The sequence below is a fragment of the Ciona intestinalis genome, chromosome 12, assembly GCF_000224145.3.
Source record: "Ciona intestinalis chromosome 12, KH, whole genome shotgun sequence".
In the NCBI taxonomy this organism is placed as follows: domain Eukaryota; kingdom Metazoa; phylum Chordata; class Ascidiacea; order Phlebobranchia; family Cionidae; genus Ciona; species Ciona intestinalis.
In genome coordinates, this window is record NC_020177.2 from 3,394,413 (window position 1) to 3,395,007 (window position 595).

A 595-nucleotide genomic window follows, 5' to 3' on the forward strand; every position below is an offset into this window, starting at 1 on the left:
AATCGTTTAACAAAATTTTATTAAACAATATTTTCTTTTAAAATTAAATTTTAAAGGCCGTGTTTATCTAAATTTTTGCAAAAATAATTTTATCTAAACTTAAATTTTATTTGTAAAGTGGTTTTGGAACTTTACTGGTCCGCGCAAAAATACGGTTTTGTTCAAAGCGTAAAAGCTAAAAAATCTCGCCACTTCTTGCGTAGAAAAAAGAAAGTTTCGGCTCTCACATATATAAGAGCGACGGCGTACTCGCTAAATGCATAGAACGTGTAGGCGGCATCGCGTGTAGGAGAAATTAAACCTTTTCTTTTTTGCAGGTACTGTCAGAACACGTAAATTAAACAACGACGTCCCTGGCACGGGACGGATAATATAGATGCTATTTTCTAGATAGAAAGTAGAAAATGGAATTTGCGGTTAAATATTTGCATTGTGTTCAATTACGACGATCAGTGGATCTACAGTAAGACAAAGAATAATAAGTATTAAGCTTCAACCCCTATAACAGTAAATACCGTATACCACGAAAAGTTAAAACCGGACGAAAAAGTGCCCAGTCTTGAAAATTCTAACGGAATCAAAGAAGACTCGAGAA